General features: G+C 38.5%; 1 non-coding gene across 1 annotated transcript; it reads left to right on the forward strand.

Annotated features, from left to right (window-relative positions):
• Positions 1-12,367: 12,367 nt before the first annotated feature.
• On the forward strand, positions 12,368-12,474 carry LOC141615474 (small nucleolar RNA R71). The gene has a single exon (XR_012529895.1). It is a non-coding gene; the product is annotated as a small nucleolar RNA R71 (small nucleolar RNA).
• Positions 12,475-22,418: the final 9,944 nt, after the last annotated feature.

The following is a 22,418-nucleotide window of genomic DNA, read 5'->3' on the forward strand; positions in this document are numbered from 1 at the left end:
CTAGGTGGATGGGTCCTTATGTGATCACCGAGGTAGGAAAGTATGGAGACTTTGAGATCAAATTGGAAGATGGAAGCAAATTCAAGGTCAATGGCCAAAGATTGAAGCCATATTATGAGGGAGCATTCATTGGAGAGGTCGAGGTCACCTACCTCGGGCCTCCTCATCCTTGAAGAGATCATCAAAACGAGAGTTTGGTGGAGTCCTCCCTAAACCACCACTTGTAAATATACTAACCCTTCTTACTTGTACTTTTAATTTTATTGCATTTATATCATAAACATGATTCTTTCCATGAGAGTAAGTGAGGGAGGGTCACTAATCATTTTGATGAATGAAGGAACTAATTTTCAAGTGTGGGGAAATATTTCTATCCAAGTGAAGGAAAAGCAGGAGGAATACGAGCGTCCCAAGAGGAAGACGCTCGTCCAAGCAGGAAATCCGAGCGTCCCACGGAGAATCCACTCGTCCTACGAGAGCTGACAAACAGCTGTTTTGTTCTGACCCGAAATCCAAGCGTCCCAACGGCTAATCCGCTCGTTTTGATCTGGACGATCGTCGCATTAGGAATCCGCTCCTCTTGTTGGCAGTAATTTCTGGGATTTCTCGCTGTAAGAAAATCTGAGCATCCCACAGGGAAGCCGCTCGTCCTACTATTGCAAGACGCTCGTCCCGACCTAAAGACGTTCGTCCTGGCTACTTCAAAATCTAGAATTTCTCTCTGTAAGAGAATCCGAGCGTCCCCCGTAGAATCCGCTTGTCCCATCACCCAGAAATCCGAGCGTCCCGATGACGAATCCGCTCATCCCCCTGCGTCTTGTATTCCCGATTTTCGCAATCAAATTTCTCCCCCACCACACAATTTGTGACACCTCATCCTTCTTTCCACTTACAATATAAAACCCCCCTCTTATGACTCCAAAACATATCTCAAGCACTCATTCACTCCACAACAACATAAACCCCCAAATTCTAGGGTTTCAAAAAGATTAAAAAGCAAGATCTACTTCACAAAGAGCATCTCCATCTGCCAACAAATCAAATTCCAAATCTACAATCAAAGAATGGGACCAAGAGGATCTTAATTTAGGGAAAGAAGAAGACCAAGAGTGAGAGGAAGCTCATACTTCTCACATCAGCACTCTAAGGAGGGAACATGAAGAGATTGTGGATCTCACCAAGCTTGACGATTTTTCCAACATTGAGTTTGTGAACGATGTTCAAAGGCTTGTCTTTCACCGACTACTTAGTAAGAATATTCTTCCTACCAAATTTCTATGCCATGAAACATTAAGAAAGCGTGGAATATACCATCAAACGGACGCCCTTTTTGAGTTGTTTGGTCTTTCTACCTTGTTTCACTTACATGAGCAAACCTACCGACCTCTTGTTCTTGAGTTCTTAAGTTTCTTAAAGATCACAACTTTGAACAAAATGATTTGCATAGAGTTTAGATTGGAGAATGTAACAAGGATGATGACTCTTGTTGAGTTTGCAAATGTGCTCGGTTTGGATGTTTCGCCTACCCGAACATCAAGACGAAAGAAGTATAATGTGGCACCATTGTGGAGAGCCATGACCGGTTGAGACTTTTTGTATATCAAGAAATGTTTGGCATTTCACATCCAAAACCCTATTCTAAGGCTCACTTATCGGTTCTTATCCTGAACTATTCTTGCACGCCGAGACCCGGCAATTGTGAATGAGCTTGATCTTGTATTCAGGGAATCATATCTTGAGATCCAAGGAAGAAGTGGATATCATTTTAATGCACCACTTGTACTTCTTGAGAAATGGGCTAAGTTTCAAAATGGGGACGACGATGGGATGAAGCATATCTTCAATGGAGGACTCATTACAAGACTTTCAAAACACTTCAATCCAAGGTTTAATGAGAACAATGAGTACACTCCCCTTCCGGGAAATACAAGGATAAATGAGGAGCTAATCCTTGTTCAACATCATTGGATAACCTACGAGGGTTTTGAAAAGAAAATCAAATGGATAACAAAAGGGAGCAATCCTATCTACTTGCCAATGAACGGTTTACCGAGAATTTCACCAAGGAGGGGCCCTCTATCCCCGATCCCGTCATACCTCATCCCCACAAACCCGAACCAAGCAAATCAAGCACCACAACAAACCCAACAACAACAAAACGTGCCACAACAACAATATGAAAAAATCAAGATACCTCCCTACCCTTTTCAATACCAACCATACAATCACCCTAACCCCTTCATCCTTCCCCGAGACGATTTTATGACGGGAATTCTCCAAGACATGCATCTCCGTCAATATGAAGCCGCCGTGGATAGCTACTATGCTCTATACCCACAATTTCACCATTTGGTTCTACAAGGGAAGGTTAGCGAGGAGGGAATGTTTCCCTCTTGGGCCCAAATGGACATTCTCTTCCCAAACTCGGCAAGGGCCAATGAAGGAGCAAATGGGCAAGAAGGCGAAGGGAGAGATAAATCTTGTGGTGGAGATACGGTGGAGCTCAATAGTGAGGGAGATGAGTTCATGGACTTCAATGCAAGTGATGCATCCAAAGAGGCTTGGGATAGTGACTTAGAGGGAGATGATGACGATCTCTAGAGATTTCTTCATTGCTTGATGGAGCGGGCAAGAGGCACCCATCAAGGCTTAAGTGAAGTTTCCGTTATCCCTTCTCTCTATAACTTTCATGAAAAGAATTTAATGTTTTCATAATTTGTTGTACCATATTTGTTTTGATCATTTTGTGGAGTCCTAGAAACATTGGAGGACTAACACCTTGGCTTCATTAAGGTGTTCTTTATCTTTGTTCCCGACTTGTAAAATCCAAAATGACAATCTTTAGTTTCATGCATTGCATTCCATGTGCATAAACTCCCCCGAAATTCATAACATTAGAAATAATGTCTATTTTGGTTTGGGGAAGTCCATGCATATGCATTGGGAGCTAATTTAAATTATGCTCTCCACCATAACAAAAACACATGCATCATGTAGTGTAACTTCGTATAGTTTGCATTTAGTTTAGAAATCATGCATATTCATTGCATAATTTCCTATCGTATTGGCCATTGAGGACAATGCCCATACTAGTGTGGGGATGGGAAATTCTATATTGACTTTTATTCAAAATCCAAAAAAAAATCAAAAATTTCGAAAAATCCAAAAAAAATTGAAAAATTGAAAATCCAAAAACAAGTTCATTTCTTTTGTAGTGTAGACTTGTATATATTGTTTTGTATATATTGTGTTTGTTCATCCTTGTTCACATTGATTGACTACGCCACATCCGAGACATGAGGATATTGAAGACCGCATGGTATGATCTTTCCAATCTCCTTTTTCCTCTTTATGTTAATGACTATGTGGCTTTATTTTGATTGATGCGGTATAAACAATGTGAACTTAGGACTTGCGTTTAGATTATTTGGCATATTAGTTGGTAGAAGCATATGCATTAGGGTGTATAAATGTTAGTTGCATCATGGCATGTAGTTGCATTTAGAAAAAAAAATTGTGAAACCGTCTATATGGAAGCTTGACAAGTGTATATAGGCCCTAGTAGATGCTTTTTCTTCTTAAGACTTTGCTTGTTAGAATACTTGTAAAACACTCTAGGATGTGTCATGCTAGTATCCTTTGACCCATGGATTAAGGCCTAGTCAAGAGTACCTTGTGGTGTGATACTCCTTGGCTACCGTTTATTCCAAGGTGACCCTTGAAACCATGCAACCATCATTCATCCATGTTCTACCATACATTTTGTCATTAAAGAGAATTGGCACAAAAATAATTCAAATTAGAGTTCAAAAAAAATGAATAGGTCGCGCTTAAAATCATCCCAAGCGCTGCTAATGTGGCTACTAAGCTATTTCTTTGGAAAGTTCCTACTAAGATGAGAAATTCCCCGATAAAGCTGCTAGTACCAGGTCTCATTTTGGGGACGAGATGTGGTCCCCCGAGCTAAGCCCCGTCCCATCTCCTAGTAAACTCCGTAGCTGGCTGCGAAGCAGGCTGCTTTTACCGGCTATTGGATATGGTTTCTTCCCGACTGACCGGATGGGTGATTGGCTGGACGTCCAATAGCTTTGATAGTAATGGCTGGATCTACTACTACCTCGTCCATTGAGTATAAGAGAGCAAATGATGCTAGTCTCTTGAATGAAGAGAAGAGGGTCGTAGGCTTAGTAGGAAATGAAAAGCCAAAAAGTTTGCAAAATGCATCAAAAGAAAAGAGGAGTAACAAAAATGAAAGAACTCCTATGCTTCAAATATAAGACACCCTCGTTACTAATTGGGGTGACTTTGAAAATGTTCAAAAGAGAATGCAAAAGTTGAAAAGTTGTCAAGTATTGAAATGCCAAACATCAAAAGAAATGGCAAAAAGAAAAGTGTTCTCAAAAGTTAATGCCACAAGAAATTGGGGAGAAAAACAACAACAAAAACAAACTCCCAAATGAAACTCAATTACTATTGATCCCTTTATCCATCGTAACCATTTTTGTGCATGGTAGAGAGGGGACGACCCTTCTTCTTGTGTAGGCGAGAAGGGGAATTCCGCGATCCTCCAGTGTTTCAAACACCATAGGAAGTCTATTCTTGACAAAAGCATTTAACGATTGAGGACAAAGGTACACTAGCTTGACACAACTTGGAGGTGATTTATTGGTATCCTTTTAGGCTTAGTAGTTTGAAGAAACCATATCTATGAAGGAGTGTGTACCCTTGAATTGCTTCCCCTTTAGATAATTTCCGCCACTTAGATGAGGAAAGTGGCTATTCCTTTTGTAGATGCATCCATTACTTGATTTTGAGTGCTTTAATGATTGGATGTGTCGCCATTTTGGCAAGAGCCACCTTGCCTTGCAAGAAGGCATCCTACCTCATGGTTGTCTTGTTGTGAGTTGAAGGGGCGGAGTGAGACTCGCTAATTGTCTCATATCGGCTATATTAGTAGGATAACTTAAATAAGGGTCCTAATTTTGTCACCACTTTACTCGGGACGAGCAAAGGTTCGGTTTGGGGGTATTTGATGTGATCAATATTTGAGCATATTTAGTCCCCGAATTAGCCTCGTTCATATGCTTTTTAGTGCATATTTGGATCATTTACTATCTTTAGTCCTTTGTTTTCCATATTCTTTGAGGTTTTATTTCCTTGGTAGGAGAGGAGTGCAAACCTTGCATTTTCATGGCAAAATAGAGCTAAATAGATCGAATCTAATGACCAAGCATCAAATAGAAGACAAGACTGGAAGGCCTTTGTACATAATGTAGTAGATAGGCAATGATGAAGAAGATCCTTGCATCCCCGAAAAAATCCCGGAGGATTGTTGGAAGAAGATAAGAAGAAAAGAAGAAATGGAAGCTGAGCTAAGATCCGCTCGTCTCACCCCTCGGGACGCCCGTCCAAAAGCTCGGCAGGACGCTCGTCCTTACCGCCAGGCCGCTCATCCAGAAGCTCCCCAATCCGCCTGTCCCGACCCTTGGATGCTCGGATTGTCCTCCAGAGAACCACGCCCCCTTCTTTCTTCATTCGAGATGCGCATATTTTTGGAAGACTAGCTAAAAGGAGACCCGCATCTTTTCTTGAGAGGAGCGATTCCTCAAGGAGTTAATCGTCATTTAAGGCCTTAGTAACCCTAATTTGTGCACCTAATCCCCACTATAAATACCCCATTAGTCTAATTAGATTATCATGTTCTTCTTATCAATCTTTAGTGTAGTTTATATTATTCTATTCTCTCTTTAATCTTGTAATCAACTTCTAATCGAGTATTAATACAAATCTCATTTCCTTAATTTCTCTATTGTTCATCTTTTATTTTGGGTAATTGAAGATTATTTGGGTTTATTGGGAGATTGACAACCTTCCGTCAATCATCAAGTACTTCTATTATTCTTTGCATTATTATTTTGGAATCATCATTAGGTATAATTCTCTTAATCCCTTTTTAATTATTGTTAATCATCTTCATTTATTCATCATGTTTTGCTTTGTTAATATGATTGACAACCTTATTAACATGTTAAACTTGATAATGAGTGAGTAGTTTCCTTAACTAGGGGTAATGAGTAATTAGGGAAAACCAACATGGGGGATGATTCATGCTTAATTTAATATGTTTTCATAATTTATTTGCTTGCTTGTTGTGATCTCAACTTATGCACATATTATGTTTGATGAAATTAGAGCCTATGAATCCTTGCATTTTTTACCCATCACTTACCTTTTCAATGAGACTTGTATGACATAAACCAACTCGAGTCTCATTAGACCATGCATATAGTTGAGTAGGGAGGATTAAGTCGACTTGTAGGTGTTGTACAATCTAATCGATTCGGCTCAGGGACCCAAACCTTCCTAGGATTGTAAGATATAAACCAACTCGATCCTATCACAACAATAATTGCTTGCTTATAATTTGAGAATAGACTCCCTATGGTGTTAGAAACACTAGAGTATCGCGGAATTCCCCTTCTTGCCTAGACAAGAAGAAGGGTCATCCCCTCTTTACCATGCACAAAAGTGGATACGATGGAAAAGGGATCAATAGAACTTTGAGTTTCGTTTGGGAGTTTGCTTTTGTTATTGTTTTTCCCCCCAATTTCTTGTGGCATATAACATTTGAGAACACTTTATTTTTGCCATTTCTTTTTGATTTTTGGCATTTCAATACTTGACAACTTTTCAACTTTTTGCATTTTCTTTTGAACATTTTCAAAGTCACCCCAATTAGTAACGAGGGTGCCTTATTTTTGAAGCATAGGAGTTTTTATTTTTGTTACTCCTCTTTTCTTTTTGATGCAATTGCAAACTTTTTCTTTTCTTTTCATTTCTTGAACTCAATTTTTTGAACAAATTTTTTTTTGTGCCCATTCCCTTTTTGATGACAAAATGTGGTATAATATGGATGATAGATGGTTTCATGGTTTCAAGGGTCACCTTGGAATAAACGGTAGCCAAGGAGCTATCACACCACAAGGTACTCTTGACTAGGCCGTAATCCATGGGTCAAAGGATACTAGCATGACACATCCTAGGGTGTTTTACAAGTATTCTAACAAGCAAAGTCTTAAGAAGAAAAAGCATCTACTAGGGCCTATATACACTTGTCAAGCTTCCCAAATAGATGGTTTCACAAAAATTTTCCTAAATGCAACTATATGCCATGATGCAACTAACATTTATACATCCTAATGTATATGCTTCTACCAACTAATATGCCAAATAATCTAAATGCAATCCTAAATTCACATTGTTTATACCGCATCAATCAAAATAAAGCCACATAGTCATTAACATAAAGAGGAAAAAGGAGATTGGAAAGATCATACCATGCGGTCTTCAATATCCTCATGTCTCGGATGTGGCGTAGTCGATCAATGTGAACAAGGATAAACAAACACAATATATACAAAACAATATATACAAATCTATACTAAAAAGGAAATGAACTTGTTTTTGGATTTTCAATTTTTTCAAATTTTTTGGATTTTTCGAAATTTTTAATTTTTTTGGATTTTGAATAAAAGTAAAGTTATAATTTTCCATCCCCACACTAGTATGAAAATTATCCTCAATGGCCAATACGATAGGAAATTATGCAATGAATATGCATGATTTCTCAACTAAATGCAAACTATACTAAGCTACACTACATGATGCATGTGTTTTTGTTATGGCGGGGAGCATAATTTAAATTAGCTCCCAATGCATATGCATGGACTTCCCCAAACCAAAATAGACATTATTTCTAATGTCATGAATTTCGGGGGTGTTTATGCACATGGAATGCAGTGCATGAAACTAAAGATTGTCATTTTGGATTTTACAAGTCGGGAACAAAGATAAAGAACACCTTAATGAAGCCAAGGTGTTAGTCCTCCAATGTTGCTAGGGTTCCCAAAATAAATGATCAAGATAAAATAAAAACAAGAGAAGTAGACAAACCATAAGGGAGGTGTAAGAATGTAGGAGCCTCCAAAGTTTGCTAATCCTCACCCATTGTATCATCATCATCATCATCTTCCTCTCTTGAGGCATCATCAACCTCCATAGATGTGGAATCATGTCCACTCTCACTTTCACTTGCTTGTTCTTCCTCACTTTCCTCTTCCTCTTCTTGAGCTTCTTCTTCTTGAACCTCTTCTTCTTCTCCTTCTTCTTGGTCACCACCCTTTTCAACAACCATCTCCTCTCCACCCGGTCTACTACCACTAGGAATGCTAGGAAAGAATACTTCCCTATCCGCCTAACTAGGCAAAGGACAAGACGGATCAAGAAATCCTTGCCTAGCTAGATGTAGGAGGGGCGGATATTGGGCCTTGTAAGCATCCATTCTATCATTGTAAGCTTGCTTGTGCATTTCCCTCATGAATAGTGTCAATTAATCATTTCCCACTTCGACATCCTTGTGTTTGAACTCTTAGTATTCAAATGGGTAAGGTGGGGTGATAATAGAGGAGGAGTGCTTGGCAATTTCGCCCCTTTGTTGTTGAATGATATACTCGGTCTCTTCGGAGAGTGGGAGAAGGTAGTTTGATCGGTGAACATTCAATCAGAAAATTTTGGAAGGCAAGGTGAAGGATCTAGCTTCATTTGTTAACCACCCATATTTGTCGTCAAGAGTGTCGTGCTTGACCCACTTGAACTTGTGAATCATGGTGTCCATATCAACAAGATGGCCTCCTTTAACCGGCACATAAGTGTTGTTTCTGTTGAAATCCCGGTTAAAATGCCTAGCCAAATGGGTAACTAGTCCTCCATTGACAATAAAGGCGGTGTCTTCTTTGCCACAATCGACATTAAGCCATCGTTCAACCAAAAGTCTTAGAGCATTGTATGGCTTGGTAAATTCCCTCCCAATGTTCAAGGCCGACTCAAGAAGAATACAATCCAGTTTGGTAAGATGGTTTGTGCCATTTCTAGCTATCAAAGTATTCCCAATGACCTTATGCCATATTCTTTCATTGTAAACAATTTACCCAATCCCATAGACTCAAAGAAGGTCTTAGTTTGTTCAAGAACACCCAATTTTGACAATGCATCTTCACAAATAAACTTAGTAGGCATGATGGTTTTCTTAGCTAAGAGAATGAATTTCTCCCTATGAGAGTCGGAAGTGAAAGTTACCTCCGGATAATTGGATAATTGTTCAATGACCGGAGTTGTTGATGTTGTAGCTTCCATAGGGGGACCTTGTTGTTGAACCTCCAACCTTGCCTCATGGACTACCAATGCCTTTGACTATTGTTTTGCTTGAAGAGCTAGTAGCCTTTTGGAAAGTGTCTTCTTTTGGGGTGCCTTGGTGCCTCCTTTAGTTCTTGCCATTCTCATTTGCTTGATTACACCAATGAAAGTTTGAAATTTTCAATTTTTAGTGATACCCAAATCGATTTAGGATGAATGAATGTTGCTTTGAATCGACTCAAAGGTTGAAGATTTTGGTGTTTGAATCACTTGTTGTTGCAAAAGGAGTGATTAATTTTTTTTTTGTGAGGAAGTTTGGATTTAATTTTGTTGAATTTGGTTTAGGAAATTTGATTTTATTGATGGAGAGGATGAGGGTTTTTGGGGTTTTTGGGTAGTGGGTAGTGTTTGTATGTTTGAACAAATGAGAATGAATGGGAGAAAATAGGTTTAAATTAAACGTTATATTTGAAAACGCAACAGAGGATGAGCGGACCAGGCATCGGGACGGGCGGATTCTTTAATATTTGGCCCAGGAAAAGACGCCACAGAACGACCGTCCTGCTTCTAAGACGAGCGGATTCTTTGTGAAGGGACGAGTGTCTTTATAGGTGGACGCTCGGATTCCTTTATAGAGAAAATCCCAGATTTTTGCTAATGGAAAGACGAGCGTCTTTTGTGAAGGACGGCCGATAGGAATTGTCCATCCCCTTGTCAGGGTTAAAACAATATCTCAGGGCCACTCGAGGAGTAATGAACTGGAAATGCGTGGCCACGCTCGGAAGGTATCTATGATAGATAAATCCGGTCAATCAGTTATTCTCCAGATCGAGGAAACCACTCTCGATATGATCACTTGCAAGTACGACCTGAAAGACACCTTGCATTGAGTGGGAGATAGTAATAGGACAAGAGAATTGGTGACGCACACTTGTCGAGGACAAGTGGGAGATTGTTGGGAAATGTGTCCTCAACAATAGTGCGATCACATGATTTAAATATCATTATTAAATCTCATTTTAAGAATACATGTGGGATGTAATATTTTACAGTCAACTGGTCCACACATATCGGTAATGATTGGCTGACTAGAGTTTGACATTACTGTCGTGCGACGGTGGTGATCAGTTGATCCCCTTAGGTCATACCTATAGGGAAATACTCTTAATTGATTATTTTAATTAATCGTATACCGATACGAGTTAATTAAACTACTTAAAATTGACGGATGATTTTGTGAGTAAAATTTACGTATCAAATTGAAATGTAATTAAATGAGATACGGTCTGAGTAATCGAATTGTATCATTACTCGGATGAAATTATTGTTTAAAGAAACAATTAAATTTGAATGAATTATTATAAATACGATTTATAAATTGGTGAAATATTTTGGTACAAGTAATTACGAATTACTAGTCGATTTTGTAAATGACATATTTTATGAGTATGTTGATTTTTAATATGATAAAAATACATTGCATCGTAACATGTCATGTAACATGTTACATGTGACAAATTTGACAAATGACAAAATAAAATGGATTCTCCATTTTATACTTAAAACCGAAATATGGGTATGTGTTTAGTAAATATTGTGTTATTTATTTTTAAATAAAAACACAATCATGACACTAGGTAGTAGGCTTGCATGCCTAGTCTCTTGTGAAGAGCAAAAACAAAAGGCATTGGGCATACTACCCAATGCCCCTTTTTCGGCCACCAACAAGAAAGAGAGGAAAGCTCTTCTCTTTTACATGATTCATTCCTCCCATCTTATTTTTCCTAGTGTAAGAAAATCCTTGAAAACTCTCTACAATTTATGATAATTCTAGAGAAATAAAATCTCACAAAAACACCACCTCTTGACCGAAATTTCAAGAGTGAAAATACAATTTATATTGTATCAATTTTATTGTAAAACCATTATTATTACTAGATCTAAATAGTATTGGTTTATTAAGATGTATTCCTTGGGTATATGCTTTTGGGAGGGATTCTACACTTGAATCCTTGTTCTTCCATTTGGAAAGCTCAAGAACAAGAGAGAAAGGTGATCTCTCTTGTGCCCATTAAATCGAAATCATCAATGTAAGGATATGATTTCTCCTCTATTTTTCATATTGTTTGCATGCATAAAATCCACATTTAATTTTATGACAAATTAATTTCGACATATATGAGTATGTTAGTATGTATATGAATCTACATTTCCTTCAGTTTGCACAACTCTTTCCTTGTCACTAGCTTCCACAACTTCATCCTCAACTTGCTTCTTTGGTCCTTCATATCTCGTACCACTCCTCAAGTGAATGGCACTAACCGTTTCATGTCTTGTGGGATTACTTTGAGGTGGTAATTGCCCCTTTTGTCTTTGAGAGTTTGAAGATGCTAGCTGGGTTATTTGAGTTTCCAACATTTTTGTGTGGGCTAGGATGTTGTTGATGGTGATGTCTTTTGCTTAGTTATCTCTTTTCATTTGAGTGAAAAATTCTTGTTGATTCTTTTGCATTTGGAGGACCGCTTTTTGAACATCAAAACCTTGGTCATTTTTATGATTGTATGGAGTTTGATTTTGATAACCTTGGTTTTTGTTGAAAAAGGGTCTTTGATCATTTTGGTTTCTCATGGGAGGTGGGGTGTATGTTGGATGAGGGTTTTGAACATTTTGGCTTTTGTATGAGAGATTTGGGTGGAATTTGGTGTTTTCATTGTAATAGTTGGAATAAGGGGTACTACTTTTGTATGCTTGAAAAGCATTCACTTGCTCATTTGTTCCCCTAAATTCACTTTGGTCATGTCCCAATGTTCCACAATTCTAACATATCCCACTTGGTATTGATGAAGATGCCACCATGGCATTAACATGATGCTTTGGTGATTTTGAGGCTTCTTCAAGCTTAGCCATAGCTTTCTCAAACTTTAAGTTGATGCTATCAATATGAGCACTAAGTTGAGCACCCAATTGAGTAATAAAGTCCACTTCATGCTTTCCTCCTCTAATAGCCTTGCGAGGTCTTCTATGTTGTGAATTATGGACCGCCATTTCCTCAATCTTATTCCAAGTTTGATTATCGTCAACTTCGGTGAACATACCATTTGATCCCATGTTGAGAATTTTTCTTGAGTCTTCATAAAGACCATTCCAAAATTGTTGTACCAAGAACCACTCGCTAAGTCCATGATGAGGACATGAGCGACAAATTCCTTTGAACCGCTCCCAAGCTTCATACAAAGATTCTTCGTCCCTTTGCTTAAAACCCGTAATTTGAGCTATTAGCATGTTAGTCTTTTCCGGAGGGTAGAATTTTTTGTAGAAAGCTAGAGCCAACTTATTCCAAGAGTCAATTCCAAGGGTAGCCTTATTAAGGCTTTTCAACCATTGTTTCGCGGTGCCAATTAGAGAAAAAGGAAATAAGACCCATCGAATTTGGTCTTGAGTCACTCCGGTTTGCGAAATCGCATCACAATAGTCACAAAAAGTTTCCATGTGGGAATCAAGGCCTTCACTAGGCATCCCCCCAAATTGGCTTCTTTCGACTAATTGGATAAATGCGGATTTTGCAATGAAATTTCCGGTTAAGTGTTGTCGTGTGGGAGAACCATTGGGTAGGTTCTCCTCGGTTGGTACAGAATGTAATGAAAACTTAGGTATTGTGGGTTGATTGTGTGATTGATTTTGTGTTGGGTTCTCCTCACCTTCTCTTACAAAAGGGTTGATGAACTCAATAGTGTTTGGTTGAATATCTACAACCTCACCAATACCTCTCAAAGTATTTCTAGCAAGTCTTCTATTGGTTGTCAAAGTCCTTTCAATTTCGTGATCAATGGGTAACAAGTTACCTTGTGATCTCCTAGACATGCAAAATATCGAACAACTTGAAAACAATTAGAACAAACCTTGAGGAGTTTTACTTCCCCAAGGCAAAGAAAGACACAACTAATAACAATCAAAGAAAATCAAATCAAGTTAACACCGTCCCCGGCAACGGCGCCATTTTTGGTCGGTCCGTTTTTTGAGCTTAGATTTCGGTTACTTGTTGTTAGGAGCACCTAGCGTCCAAGGGTCGGGACGCGCGGATTGGGGAGCTTTTGGACGGGCGTCTTGGTGATAAGGACGAGCGTCCTGCGGAGCTGCTGGATGGGCGTCCCGAGGGGTGGGACGAGCAGATCCTGCTTCAGCTTCCTTTTCTTCTTTTCTTCTTTTCTTCTTCCAACAATCCTCCGGGATTTTGTCGGGGATGCAAGGATCTTCTTCATCATTGTCCATCTACTACATTATGTACAAAGGCCTTCTAGTCTTGTCTTCTCTTTGATGCTTGGTCATTAGATTCGATCAATATAGCTCTATTTTGCCATGAAAATGCAAGGTTTGCACTCCTCTCCTACCAAGGAAACAAAACCTCAAAGAATATGCAAAACAAAGGACTAAAGATAGTAAATGACCCAAATATGCACTAAAAAGTATAGGAACAAGGCTAATTCGGGGACTAAATATGCTCAAATATTGATCACATCAGTTTGTATGATCAATTCCCATGAATCCCCTATGAACCCATGACACCCTAGTGCTTTTAATCAATTTTTTACATCTCATTTTAGTCATCTTGCTTGTTTACTTTTAGTGTTATTTAGTTTAGTGATCTTCTTATCTCAACCCAAATTGTGACACCCCTAGACACCACTACTTGCAATCGAAAATCCTACATCAATACCCGTCCCTTGGGATCCGACCTTTACTTGCCTCTTTACTAGTAGTAGAGTTGTTTTGGCCTAGGTGCTCCTAACGACAAGTAACCGAAATCTAAGCTAAGAAAGCGACTCGACCAATATCCACGTATATAATGGTTTAGTTTTATGTGAGAGATTTCACCCTTTTTATGCTTAAAATTTTGACTTAAGACGGTAACAAATGAAATTAAAACCGTAGTAATAGATTTGTTGAGTAGTATTTGCGGGCTGTTTTGACGGGTTCCTTTATGCTAAGTGTAACCAATTTTCTTGCTATTGTCTCAAGTACAGGTACATGTTTGGATCGGGTCTTTTGTACGGGTAAAATCCGTCTTGGTTTGGCGTAGGAAACCGTCCTAAGACGGCTGGACAATAGGGATTGGCTGCATGTTTTTGTGCTCTTTACTGTGTTGTTTGCTGCTGGCTGTTCTGTGCAGGGGCTGCGGCCAGGCCTTGCAGGCCGTGGCTGAGCCATGTCGGGTGTACGGCCAGGTCGTGGCTGGGCAGGTGCCGGTCATGGCTAGGCCGTAGCCTTAATTCATTTAACTTCCGTCGCATACTTTTGCATCCTAAATCCTTTTCCTACCGCCCATTTATATTTATATTTCTCACATTAATCATAAATGTGGAATTTATTATTTATTCAAGTCAAAACTTTATGAAATGTCTTCATTTACCTGTAATATGAATTTTTAATCCGTTCATTCTCATTTATTTATCGTATCTCAAATACGAGTGAATTATTCTACTTGTTTAATTAAATTGAGTCATTTATAATTAATGCTTGTTTTGCTTATTATAAATGGTTCATTTCCGTTTATTTACATTTTTATTCAAGTGACAAGTACTTAAGAAATGACTCACTAATCCATGTTTACGAGTACAATTGGACTTGGATTGTCTTACTTGATTCATCATTCGCTCATTATATGTATTAGTCTCTTTCCAAGTTGATTCGTCTCGCTTGGTTGAGTCGTATTCTTGACAATGCCTTTATGCTATACCGTATTGCTTTATTTATCTTTACGCCTCTTTCGGACCGTCCTGCCGATTGTGGGTTTAGCTCATATCTTCCTCTTCTTTCGGACTGTCTTGCCGATTGTGGGTTCTCGATTTCCGATCTGTCTTCGAGTCTTGGATGCGGACCGTTCTGCCGCATGTCGAATCGGGAACCGTACTGTCCCGAGAGTCCGGCCAGATTTACACTAGAACTGAGTCTTGAGAGTACCATTGTCGTCCTACTAGGGGAATTATATATTGATATATGATTAGTAAAGGTCTTGGTTGGTTATAGATATTGGTATTTGTCTTTCAAGGCAAGAGTTATGCCTTGTGTTGTTTGTCTTGGTCCTATCGGATACTAGGGGTGAGCTATAAGCCCTCTAGTTGTGTTATGATCGTTGGGATTGATGTTCCCATCCGTTCTTATGGTGAGATACATGCCATTAGTATGAATGTGACATTTGTACCCACGTCCCGTGCAATGTTTGCTAAGTGGTTTTCCAAATAATGGCTACGGTTTCTATTCTTGTAATTTGCATTGGTTGATCCCTTACTTAACTGCTTCACATGATTTGGATTCTAATCTCATACCTATGTTGTAATTCCTTGAAATGCGTGCTTTTGCATAAATGACTGTATTCTTGTCTTTCATAGTATTTAATTGTCTCACGTGAATAGTTGAATCTTTATTATGCTAATGTTGGTCTATCTTGTTCCATCTCATTTAATTGCCATGTTTACATATAAACTTGATATTCATATCTTTTGTAAGTATCTTATATGACTTACCTGTCTTAGTTCCTTGTTATGTTCATTTTGATAATTTGTGGCTGGGAGAACCTTGAGTTACTCCCCACTGACTGTGGCGTTCATGTTTACATAAATGACAGGTATTAGTTGGTGCATCTATGGGGTGAAGACATGTGTGAGCTAGCGAGCACTTTGGCCTAGTAATCGGTTTATTAGGATTGCTTAGACTCACGTTTTTTTTGTATTGTCATTCGAGGGATATATTTTCCCTCAATTTTGACTATCACGTTTGTATAATTTAATCTTTATTTCCGCATTCTTTATTTGTGATTTAGATTTTTATGAACCCGCTCTTTAAATTTTTAAAAGTCTAAAAAATTTCCAAATTTCCGCTTGAATTTTATAAGTTATATTTTTCCGCTATATCGCAGGGTGTCACCGTTATACAAACCTTGTTACGTTGGCGAAGTGGGGTAGTAAAATGTTATTACATTGAAATTTTGATTGAGCTCAACGGAAGTATCCGTGACCGTAGTCGCATGTGTTCCGGGCTAAAGATAAATATTAGAGTAATTTTATCGACCGAGAGTTCTAGAAGTAGAATCGATTAAAGAGTTAATCTACCAAGTTATATTGATAAGGGATGAATCGGCTCACCGTGCCCGAGTTAATATGAATTTGGATCTCGGGATCATTTATCATAGTTGGGTAGAGGTCACTATGTAAATGCTTTACTTGTTAAATTATTTACAAGTATTATTATAACGATGAATGTTTTGTTTTCATTATTTCGTTAATCATATTGTTCTAATTCTTTACCTCAAATTACATACGATATCATTTCGATTTTAGTTCAAAACTCCATTAAAACCACGTAACTAATGACAAATTAGAAATTTCTTCTAAAAACCTCGTATTATCCATTACAAGGATCTCTTGTGAAGAGTATAGATAAAAGTTATTCGTGATCAAAAGGCTTTTTGATTTTTGACTAACATATCTACTTACAATGAATTGTTTCTCATGTGCTTAATTGAGTTAAGTACATTGAAACGTTATATCATTTTGGTGACTAGATTTGTTAGAAATCGTAATTGACCCAAATACCGCAACCACTTCAATAAAAGTTTTAAGACTAAACGAATAAATTGAAGAGTAGTCTTCATGAATTTCAATTTTGCTTCTCTTAGCAAACACTCATTGAAATAAGTGGGAGCATTCTCTTAAACCGTTAAGAAAAGGATGAGGTGTAAAGAAGTAAAATTAAAATGGAATTGATACAAGGTAAAGATAAAAGTAAAGTTATTGAGAATAACGATACTAAACCTATCAATCCCAACCGATAAAGTTTCCATTTTGGAAGTGTTGGACACTGAAAGGAAACTACCCCAAATTATTGAAGAATCAACAAGTTAGTTGTGGGACATCTAATGAGACTTTCTTCTATAAATGTTTATTTGATTGACATAAATTTTGCTAGTACTACTTCATCAATATTAGAAACTGGTGGTTGTTTTCATCATTGTATTCGATACATAAGATGATTAGAATATGACGACTAGCATCAAATGATGTCGAGAGATAGAGTCATTTTGAACTCAATCTAGTTTTGGGTTTATCGTTGTACCTTAATTATGACTATTAACTGCATAATCTCTAAATAAGAATATAAACTTGTTAAGATACAAACGAGGTTTCACTTTTGTGGCCCTATACACCATGATTTGATGTATGGCTAGCCCATTATCAAGGTAATTATATTCTAAACCAAACTAGAATGATATATCATGTAGATGATGCAAGAACCAAATTGGTAACCCAAGATTAAACTTTAAATTCTAGAATGATGAACGCAAATAGTTAGCGAGTAATCTTGAAAACATCAGATTGTTAATCTTACGGTATATGCGTATCTTGTATTCAAAGCAAGATATCTCGTGCCCTTTGGTTGAAAAGGAGATCGAGGATGTAAATCATTGATCCAGAATAGGTTGATCATTTTCTTTTACCAACGATTTAAGTTGACACTAATGTGTGCACTTAATAAGGTAAAAAGAGAAATCTTTGAAGAATTTCAAAGAGTTCCAGGAATTGCGATTTAGTCGTGATGGGATTATCTAAGTGAAGACTTTGATATAAGCCAAAGGAAATGTGATATTGACTGAGGCTTGGACAAGGCGAAAGTCAAAGTATACCCCATGTCCCTTTCGACCTGAGGATTCTTCGGGTCGTTTATAGTCCATTAGACTTGCGTATATAAGCTACTTGACCATAAGAAGAGATCATACCTGAAACTTCGTTGGGGATTGACTCTTGCTTCTGTTGTGTCAAATTATCGTCATTGGTCGTCGACCCATAAATTCCATATATGGTGGATTGAGCCTTATCCTTAGGCGCCTACGTATCCGTTTCTGACGGAATCAAACCCGCGTCGTAGTTCGGCAACTGCTGACACATGCCCAAAGTTTATCATCGGCTGTCACTTGTCCGAAATTCATCATCTGCTGACATTTGCCCAAAATTTATCATCCGCTGGCAGGTGTCCAAATGGGACGGGACTTTCCGAGGAGGTTGCCTCCGCTTTCATCATTTGCTTTCAGCTAAGGAATTCCTCAATTTCATACTCTTGTATTGAATTGAATTCTTGGTGGATGTCATCCTTTACATCTTGATAATGGTCTCTGAAGCCAACGGCTTCAGAGCCCCCAGTTTGCAATGGCTCTAAAGTCGAAGACTTTAGAGCCCCCAGTTGAAGCATATCCTGCTACATTTGAAACACAAAAACGTACTAGCAATAATCATCACATAAGCACATTTGGATCATCGATCCTAAAATTAGATCATTTGAAAGATTGGGTCATCGACCCGAAAATTGAATTTGAAAATTTTGAATAATTGGGTCATCGACCCGAATTTTGAATTTGACATCACTTGGAATGTTGGGTCATCGACCCGAAATTTGAGTTTGAAAGACTGGGTCATCGACCCGAAATTTGAACATGTTGAAAATTTTGAATAATTGGGCTATCGACCCAAATTTTGAATTTGAAATGAATCACTTGGATGTTGGGTCGTCGACCCAAAATTTGATTTTGAACTTTGAGATTTGAGCCTTGACTTGAAATGTACCACTACTTGGATCATCTATCCCATAATTCGCAAAAAGTTTTTGAAATTTCGGAATTCTGAAATCTTTGGCATTTTGAAATCGAACCTTGACGGGTGAGCAGGAAATACGACTCAGACACTCTGTATGACCCGTAAACAAACGTGGGCGTAGCCCGCTACCGTAAAACAAAAAAGGAAAATAAAACAGTAAGTGTGCACGAGTTTTAATTCAATTATTGACTTGTTGGGGGTAGAAATGTAAATTGGCCATTCTGGCGCCAAAAGATGGCAAATGGGAATCACAAGGCCATCGGACTTGGGACGAAGATTTCAAATGGCATGGGCGTGCTCCCGAGGGCACATGGGAATCAAGATCACTTGGCATTGACAAGGTGGATTAAACTCACGGAGCAACAACGTTAGCTTCGCCTAGACACTAAATACAGACGGATTTTATGAGAACAGTTGGACATCACACATCACTCTTGTTGGGAACATTCTGCCACTCTTCTCCTCGCCTCCTTTCTTTTCAGCGAGTATTCATCATTTCTTGCCACCGCCTTCTTTCTTTTCAGCGGGCTTTTACTATTTTTTCTTCCACGCCTTCTTTCTTTTCAGCGGGTTTTTCATATTTTTTGTTCCCAACACAAACCCACATCTATGTGACTCAGCATCTTTGCCTAAACCATCAGATAAAGCTCATTCTGAGACTTGATACTATTCATCCGAACCTATATCCTTATCCTAGCCTACATCGAGTGCTAAGACCGACTCAAACAAAGGTGGCTTCATTTGGACTTGGTAAAGACCCGTAAGAAACCGACAAGATGACAACTTGGTTGATGAGTGGATTGAATCCCTTATTCTGAAGGACTGCCTACGTATTCGTGTGGAGCGAAATCAAATCCGACGTAGTTCGATCATGGTGCATAAACATGGCATTTTGATCATGTGTACACACTCGAAGGTTTCACCTAAGGTATCATGTCGTATCCCATTCTAGCCTGTAAGGTACTGTAAAATCCCGTGTCTAGGGTTGGTACCAAAGGTTGTGGTTCTTTGGGATGTGGAGCTTGGTAAAAATAGGTTTGAAAGGTAAACCATCATTCTGAAGGTTCGTTTTGTGGTGTTAAGGCCAAGGGCTATGGCTTATAACGTGGTTGGAAATGGTGTCTCAGATTTGATGAAACCCGAGTACAAATGGGTTGGAAAATGATGTGGGTTCAAATTTCCATGTCTGGACCCTAAAGGCTAGGTATAACAAAACAAGCAGAATGATTCTCAAAATTCCTGACTATCCCCTTGTAACTGTCTCAGGAAGGACTTAGGGGTAAAGAGGTTACTACTTACGCTTTTGAGCTTCGCCCATTGAACCTCAACTATGGATACTTGACTTGAATTCTGGCTTCCGTAACTTCGACTTTCAACCAAAAAGCATTCCGCAATAACTTCAACATCTTTTTTCCTTTTTTCTTTTTCTTTCATATTTTTTTCATTTTTCTTTTTTTTTTCTTTTTTTTTCATTTTTCCAATTTTTCTCTTTTTCTCATTTTTCCTTCTTTTTCATCTTTTTTCTCTCTTTGAAAATGATCTTCTATTCATTCTCTTAGTCATAAATGGATACACCTTGAAAACTGGGCTTCGCCAACTAATTTGGGTCAGAACTAACAATTCCTTGTTAGAACGGGTTGGTTTCTTCTCTCTTCGAGAGAGGATGATTCTGTGGAAAAAAGGCTTGCCTTCCGTCATCGATAGGGGAAACAAGGAGCTAGTCCGGATTCATCATAAAATCATCTAAAAGCTTGTCATAAGCACTGGTTCAGATGGAGGTTTTCTACCACCAGACATGGAATAGGTAAAGGAATCAAACACGGGATCCTAATGTACCTTAAATTTTGAAATGGGACATATTTCTACCCCAGGGATGCCTTTGAGTGTGTTGTGCATTTTATCGTGTTTCGGAATGATTGAGGATTGGAAACAAGATATATTGGGAAACGAAACTGCAACCTTTTATTGGGATGGCAAAAGCTTAACAAACTCGAAAGAACGACTCCTAGGACACACCCTAGGTCATCGCGGGACAAACGACTCAACTTCAAGAAAAGAAAGTCCTAGACTTGACTCGACTAAGAAAAGAAAACGGATTCCGACTCATAATTTTTCAAATCTGGTCTTGAGCTTTCCCTTGTTCAGCTGTCAGCTTAGATGCTCGGTTCTAGTCCTTGATCCCTTTGATGGTCTGCCTCCATCCTGAGGTAGTCCTCTGAGGATCTACGCCAGTGATGAAGGTTGGTGAATCGAATTGTCCTTTATTAACTTCGTTAACGAGAGGAGTACATTCTAGAGCAAGACTCCCGACTCGAATTTCATTCTTCGGGTTTAGCAAGGATTCAAAGCAATCCACAAATATGTTCCCGATAAACACCCCTTTCAAGTGACATGGGCTGATAAGATGGGAATAATCGACATTGTCTTCGACAGAAACAAAGTTGGCGTGATCGCCAAATGGATTGGTGATGTTATTGGGTTTAACAGTCGGGATTGTTGGGGTTGGTGTCCTTAACAGTTAGTGCAAGGACTTATAAACCTCTAAAAGGATCAAAGGGCATACTTTGGTATTATTATCAGTTGATCCACGTTTATCAATAACGGTTGGCTTGCTAGATAAGTTTGACGTTATTGTCATACAGATGGCGGTGATCAACTGGTCCCTAAAAGTCACACCTATAGGATACGTTCGAGAGATGTGACGGTATGAAAATACTGTCATGTAGATGCCAAAATTGACTAACCAGTTAGTCCGAGTTATTTGACTAGTAATTAGTCAAATATGTGATGTTGAGATATTATATTTAATACGGATTAAATATCATGGGCTAAGCGAATTAACCGATTAATTCGTAAAATTAAATATAAACGATTTATATTTAATTAAATGTATATTGAATATAATTATACAATATCTTGTTTTTGTCGGACACGAATTAATAATTCACTAACCCGTATTATTAGCCGATGCCTTAATTTCCGATAACCGATAAATGTGATTTATAATCGACCGTGTCATATGCATTTAGCCATTGGGATTCGGACCACGAGTTCAAGTGAAGAGGAAATCAAAAAGCCCACTGGCTCTCCTCATACTCGGTTTGGCCGAAACACACAAAAGGAGAGCTCCTCTCCTTTTGTGACCTAGCGATTTTCATTTTACAGAAAACTAGGGTTTTGGAGACATTTTCTCTCTGAAACTCAGATCTCACATCTCGAAAACCTCACAACAAGTTCTCCCAATATTGCAAGGCAATCGGAGAACACTGTTCTAGCACAAGGGCATATCTCGGACAAGGTCTTGGGTGCAACAATTAGGAGGGAATCTCGTTTGATTTCTGTTCTTTACGCCGTTCATCAAGGACCCGAGGTTATTTCTTGTACCTTTTCTTTTCTATTGTGTTTTTCGTTTTATGACTATATTCACATGTAAATTTTACGTTATAGTCCTGCAATTAAAGGGGTAGTATACGGATATTAACCCACAAGTGGTATCAGAGCGAGGCCACGTAAATTTTTATATGTGTTTTTCATCAAACGATTGTTGAAACGATGAATTTTGGTTAAAATTTTGTCTCGGCAGCC

This window comes from Silene latifolia, chromosome 11 (genome assembly GCF_048544455.1).
Source record: "Silene latifolia isolate original U9 population chromosome 11, ASM4854445v1, whole genome shotgun sequence".
Taxonomy (NCBI): Eukaryota; Viridiplantae; Streptophyta; class Magnoliopsida; order Caryophyllales; family Caryophyllaceae; genus Silene; species Silene latifolia.